The sequence below is a fragment of the Oncorhynchus kisutch genome, linkage group LG17, assembly GCF_002021735.2.
Source record: "Oncorhynchus kisutch isolate 150728-3 linkage group LG17, Okis_V2, whole genome shotgun sequence".
Taxonomy (NCBI): domain Eukaryota; kingdom Metazoa; phylum Chordata; class Actinopteri; order Salmoniformes; family Salmonidae; genus Oncorhynchus; species Oncorhynchus kisutch.
This window is the reverse complement of record NC_034190.2, coordinates 6,073,311-6,079,310: the sequence shown is the minus strand read 5'-3', so window position 1 is coordinate 6,079,310 and position 6,000 is coordinate 6,073,311.

Genomic DNA, 6,000 nt, shown 5'->3' with positions numbered 1-6,000 from the left:
TTGCACAGCCTTTCCTCTACAGGGAGACAGGTTCTGCTGTGATGCAGTGGTTGTACAGCCTTTCCTCTACAGGGAGACAGGTTCTGCTGTGGTGCAGTGGTTGTACAGCCTTTCCTCTACAGGGAGACAGGTTCTGCTGTGATGCAGTGGTTGTACAAGCCTTTCCTCTACAGGGAGACAGGTTCTGCTGTGGTGCAGTGGTTGTACAGCCTTTCCTCTACAGGGAGACAGGTTCTGCTGTGGTGCAGTGGTTGTACAGCCTTTCCTCTACAGGGAGACAGGTTCTGCTGTGGTGCAGTGGTTGTACAGCCTTTCCTCTACAGGGAGACAGGTTCTGCTGTGGTGCAGTGGTTGCACAGCCTTTCCTCTACAGGGAGACAGGTTCTGCTGTGGTGCAGTGGTTGTACAGCCTTTCCTCTACAGGGAGACAGGTTCTGCTGTGGTGCAGTGGTTGTGCAGCCTTTCCTCTACAGGGAGACAGGTTCTGCTGTGGTGCAGTGGTTGTGCAGCCTTTCCTCTACAGGGAGCCAGGTTCTGCTGTGGTGCAGTGGTTGTGCAGCCTTTCCTCTACAGGGAGCCAGGTTCTGCTGTGGTGCAGTGGTTGTGCAGCCTTTCCTCTACAGGGAGCCAGGTTCTGCTGTGGTGCAGTGGTTGTACAGCCTTTCCTCTACAGGGAGCCAGGTTCTGCTGTGGTGCAGTGGTTGCACAGCCTTTCCTCTACAGGGAGCCAGGTTCTGCTGTGGTGCAGTGGTTGTGCAGCCTTTCCTCTACAGGGAGCCAGGTTCTGCTGTGGTGCAGTGGTTGTGCAGCCTTTCCTCTACAGGGAGCCAGGTTCTGCTGTGGTGCAGTGGTTGTACAGCCTTTCCTCTACAGGGAGCCAGGTTCTGCTGTGGTGCAGTGGTTGCACAGCCTTTCCTCTACAGGGAGCCAGGTTTTCCTGTGTCTACCCTTCTTAATGGCAAGGCTGTGCTCACTGAGCCTGTACTTTGTCAAGGTTTTTCTAAGGTTTTGATCAGTAACCATGGTCAAATAGTTAGCCACGGTGTACTGTCGATTTAGGGCCAGATAGCACTGCATTTTGCTTTGTGTTTGTGTTTCCCAATAAGCAATGTAGTTTTGTTTTGATTGTGTTGTAATTTGGTTTATCCTGATTGATTGATTGGATGTTCTAGTCCTGAGGCTTCAGAGTGTGTTAGTAGAACAGGTTTGTTGCCCAAAAAAGGGGACTTGTGTGAACTTAAGAACTCGAGGCCTGTGGCATTGCTCTGTGCGGACTACAAGATATTTGCCAAAGTCCTCTCTAACAGACTGAAGTCCCACCTGGAATCAATAGTACATAAGGACCAAACATATTGTTTACCGGGACAGTCAATCATGGACAACTTTTTCTTAATTAGGGACATGTTGGACTTGTCGAGAGGTTCTAATGTGAACTTTGGACTGGTCTCTTTAGATCAAGAGAAGGCTTTTGATAGAGTGGACCATGAGTATCTGTTTAATGTGATGTCTGTGTTTGGGGTTGGAGAAAGGATTTTGGCCTGTGTGAAGCTGTTGTATGCTGGGGCGTCATGTATGGTCAAGGTGGGAGGGGGGCTCAGTAGGCCAGTCTGGGTGAGACAGAGCATTAGACAAGGATGCCCTCTATCTGGGCAGTTATATACACTAGCCATTGAGCCTTTTTTGAGACTGCTACGTAGGAGACTGCAGGGAGTGTGCTGGACAGGAATGGGTGTGGTGTCAGGCATAGCAGTGTCAGCATATGACGTTTCTGTGATGGTCAGCAATGGTCAGGATATGCAGGCACGAGAGACCAGTTTGAAGGTGTACGAGGGAGCTTCGTCAGCTAAGGTAAACTGGGGAAAGAGCAAATCTCTGTTATATGTTGCATGGGGGGAGAGTGCCCCTCCTCTACTTCCAGGGGGTTGTGAAGGACTTAAAGTGTTGGGGGTGTACCTGGGCTCAGAGTGGTGGGTCAGGAAGAACTGGGAGGGGCTGTCACAGGCAGTGGTGTCAAGATTGGCCAGGTGGAGGTGGCTCCTGTCCCAATTGTCATATAGAGGGAGGGTGCCGATAATCAACAACTTGGTGGCATAAACTGGCTTGTCATCAACCCCCAGCCGGTCTGCTCGCAGACCTGCAATGCAAGCTGGTGGACTTTTTCTGGTTGGGCCATCACTGGCTGAGGGCGGCAGTGTTGTAAGTGACCATTCATGAAGGAGGACAGGGCCTGGTGGAACTGGAGAGCAGGATGGCTGCTTTCAGGCTAAAGGCGGTGCAGAGACTGCTATACCATACTGATGTTGGCTGGAGGGAGCCAGCATGCGCGCTGCTGAGGAGAGCTGGCGGATTAGGGTTGGACCGGCAGCTGTTTCTCATGAGGCTGGAGAGGCTGAGTACAGCAGGTCTCTCAGATTTTTACTCTGCAGTGCTGAGGGCCTGGCAGCTGCTAAGGCCCACACGAGAAGGGGGTGGAGCCTGGGCTGTGGGAGGAGCCCAGCTTCCACAACCCGGCCATCCCTTTGAGATCAGTTCAGTCGGCCACCCTGCAGAGGTAACTGATGGCAGAGGGTTTACAAAGGCTGGGTGACCTGCGACTGCTGGGGGAGGAGGGGTGGAAAACCCCGGAAGTCCTGGCACAACAAACAGGAACAACGTCTCTTAGGATGCTGGAGAGATTCCTGGAGGAGGTCCAGGAGGCACTGTCTGAGCCGGTAAGGGGGATGTTTGAGCAGCCGAAAGGGAGGGGCCACCAATGTTTCCGCCACTGCAGGTGACGGCAGAGACTGGAGACTGGCAAGGGGGTCTGAAGGACTTGTTAGATTTTAACACTCTGAGCCTTGGGGTGTTTGAAGGGGTGGGAGGTAAAGCCCTCTACAACCTTTCTGTTAAGGTTAGGAACATTAGAAGCCTAACAGGAGTTTACTGTTGGGATGTCTGTGTGAGAGGTGGGGGGTGGAGTTTACTGTTGGGATGTCTGTGTGAGAGGTTGGGGGTGGAGTTTACTGTTGGGATGTCTGTGTGAGAGGTTGGGGGTGGAGTTTACTGTTGGGATGTCTGTGTGAGAGGTTGAGGGTGGAGTTTACTGTTGGGATGTCTGTGTGAGAGGTTGAGGGTGGAGTTTACTGTTGGGATGTCTGTGTGAGAGGTTGAGGGTGGAGTTTACTGTTGGGATGTCTGTGTGAGAGGTTGGGGGTGGGTTTTACTGTTGGAATGTCTGTGTGAGAGGTTGGGGGTGGTTTTACAGTTGGGATGTCTGTGTGAGAGGTTGGGTGGGTTTTACTGTTGGGATGTCTGTGTGAGAGGTTGGGGGTGGAGTTTACTGTTGGAATGTCTGTGTGAGAGGTTGGGGGTGGGTTTTACTGTTGGGATGTCTGTGTGAGAGGTTGGGGGTGGAGTTTACTGTTGGGATGTCTGTGTGAGAGGTTGGGGTGGGTTTTACTGTTGGGATGTCTGTGTGAGAGGTTGGGGGTGGTTTTACTGTTGGGATGTCTGTGTGAGAGGTTGGGGGTGGTTTTACTGTTGGGATGTCTGTGTGAGAGGTTGGGGTGGGTTTTACTGTTGGGATGTCTGTGTGAGAGGTTTGGGGGTGGAGTTTACTGTTGGAATGTCTGTGAGAGGTCGGGGGTGGGTTTTACTGTTGGGATGTCTGTGTGAGAGGTTGGGGGTGGAGTTTACTGTTGGGATGTCTGTGTGAGAGGTTGGGGTGGGTTTTACTGTTGGGATGTCTGTGTGAGAGGTTGGGGGTGGTTTTACTGTTGGGATGTCTGTGTGAGAGGTTGGGGGTGGAGTTTACTGTTGGGATGTCTGTGTGAGAGGTTGGGGGTGGAGTTTACTGTTGGGATGTCTGTGTGAGAGGTTGGGGGTGGAGTTTACTGTTGGGATGTCTGTGTGAGAAGTTGAGGGTGGAGTTTACTGTTGGGATGTCTGTGTGAGAGGTTGAGGGTGGAGTTTACTGTTGGGATGTCTGTGTGAGAGGTTGGGGGTGGGTTTTACTGTTGGGATGTCTGTGTGAGAGGTTGGGGTGGGTTTTACTGTTGGGATGTCTGTGTGAGAGGTTGGGGGTGGGTTTTACTGTTGGGATGTCTGTGTGAGAGGTTGGGGGTGGAGTTTACTGTTGGGTTGTCTGTGTGAGAGGTTGGGGTGGGTTTTACTGTTGGGATGTCTGTGTGAGAGGTTGGGGGTGGTTTTACAATTGGGATGTCTGTGTGAGAGGTTGGGGGTGGGTTTTACTGTTGGGATGTCTGTGTGAGAGGTTGGGGGTGGAGTTTACTGTTGGAATGCCTGTGTGAGAGGTTGGGGGTGGGTTTTACTGTTGGGATGTCTGTGTGAGAGGTTGGGGCTGGAGTTTACTGTTGGGATGTCTGTGTGAGAGGTTGGGGTGGGTTTTACTGTTGGGATGTCTGTGTGAGAGGTTGGGGTGGGTTTTACTGTTGGGGTGTCTGTGTGAGAGGTTTGGGGGTGGAGTTTACTGTTGGAATGTCTGTGTGAGAGGTTGGGGGTGGTTTTTACTGTTGGAATGTCTGTGTGAGAGCTTGGGGGTGGGGTTTACTGTTGGGATGTCTGTGTGAGAGGTTGGGGGTGGGTTTTACTGTTGGAATGTCTGTGTGAGAGGTTGGGGGTGGTTTTACTGTTGGGATAATCTGTGTGAGAGGTTGGGAGTGGTTTTTACTGTTGGGATGTCTGTGTGAGAGGTTGGGGGTGGAGTTTACTGCTGGGATGTCTGTACGAGAGGTTGGGGGTGGTTTTTATTGTTGGGATGTCTGTGTGAGAGGTTGGGGGTGGTTTTTACTGTTGGGATGTCTGTGTGAGAGGTTGGGGGTGGGTTTTACTGTTGGTATGTCTGCGTGAGAGGTTGGGGTGGAGTTTACTGTTGGAATGTCTGTGTGAGAGGTTGGGGGTGGGTTTTACTGTTGGGATGTCTGTGTGAGAGGTTGGGGGTGGAGTTTACTGTTGGGATGTCTGTGTGAGAGGTTGGGGTGGGTTTTACTGTTGGGATGTCTGTGTGAGAGGTTGGGGGTGGTTTTACAGTTGGGATGTCTGTGTGAGAGGTTGGGGGTGGTTTTACAGTTGGGATGTCTGTGTGAGAGGTTGGGTGGGTTTTACTGTTGGGATGTCTGTGTGAGAGGTTGGGGGTGGAGTTTACTGTTGGAATGTCTGTGTGAGAGGTTGGGGGTGGGTTTTACTGTTGGGATGTCTGTGTGAGAGGTTGGGGGTGGAGTTTACTGTTGGGATGTCTGTGTGAGAGGTTGGGGTGGGTTTTACTGTTGGGATGTCTGTGTGAGAGGTTGGGGGTGGTTTTACTGTTGGGATGTCTGTGTGAGAGGTTGGGGGTGGTTTTACTGTTGGGATGTCTGTGTGAGAGGTTGGGGTGGGTTTTACTGTTGGGATGTCTGTGTGAGAGGTTTGGGGGTGGAGTTTACTGTTGGAATGTCTGTGAGAGGTTGGGGGTGGGTTTTACTGTTGGGATGTCTGTGTGAGAGGTTGGGGGTGGAGTTTACTGTTGGGATGTCTGTGTGAGAGGTTGGGGTGGGTTTTACTGTTGGGATGTCTGTGTGAGAGGTTGGGGGTGGTTTTACTGTTGGGATGTCTGTGTGAGAGGTTGAGGGTGGGTTTTACTGTTGGAATGTCTGTGTGAGAGGTTGAGGGTGGGTTTTACTGTTGGAATGTCTGTGTGAGAGGTTGGGGGTGGTTTTTACTGTTGGGATGTCTGTGTGAGAGGTTGGGGGTGGTTTTTACTGTTGGGATGTCTGTGTGAGAGGTTGAGGGTGGGTTTTACTGTTGGAATGTCTGTGTGAGAGGTTGGGGGTGGTTTTTACTGTTGGGATGTTCATAATGGGATACAGGTATTCAAATAAAGAGAAGGCCAAATGTGTTTTGTTGAATTATCTGTTTGCTCAGGTGAAGTTGTCTATTTGGCTAACAAGGAGGAACAGGGTCAAAGGTGGGGGGATAACAGACCTTTTATTATTGTTTAATGGGATGGTCTCTGCGCGCCTTAGG